The following is a 562-nucleotide window of genomic DNA, read 5'->3' on the forward strand; positions in this document are numbered from 1 at the left end:
ATTTGGAAATGCCAGTTTACACAATTATCCAAACTATCTAAAAAAGGAAACTAGACATGTTTTAACTGCCTTTAATCCACTTCCTGTAAGCCTCCTGTTGGGAGGAAGGAAAGGAAGGGAAGGAGGAAGGAAAGGAGGGAGGTAGGAGGGAGGAAGGAAGGAAGGAAGGAGGGAAGGAAGGAAGGTATGAGGGAGGGAGGGAGGAAGGAAGGAAAAGAAGGAAGGAAGGAAAGGAAGAAAGGAGAGAGGGAGGAAAGAAGGAAGGAAGGAAGGGAGGAAAGGGGGAGGAAGGAAGGAGGAAGGAAAGTAGGGAGGGAGGAAGGAAGGAAGGTAGGAGGGAGGGAGGAAGGAAAGGAGGGAGGAAGGAAGGTAGGGAGGACGGATGGAGGAAATAAGGAAGGAAGGAAGGTAGGAGGGAGGGAGGGAGAAAGGAAAAGGAAAGAAGGAAGAAAGGGGGATAGAGGAAGGAAAGTAGGAAGGGAGGAAAGAGAGAAGGAGAGAGGGAGGAAGGAAAGGAGAGAGGGTGGAAGGAAAAGGTGAGAAAGAAGGGAGGAAGGAAGAA

Source organism: Scomber japonicus, chromosome 9, assembly GCF_027409825.1.
Source record: "Scomber japonicus isolate fScoJap1 chromosome 9, fScoJap1.pri, whole genome shotgun sequence".
Taxonomy (NCBI): domain Eukaryota; kingdom Metazoa; phylum Chordata; class Actinopteri; order Scombriformes; family Scombridae; genus Scomber; species Scomber japonicus.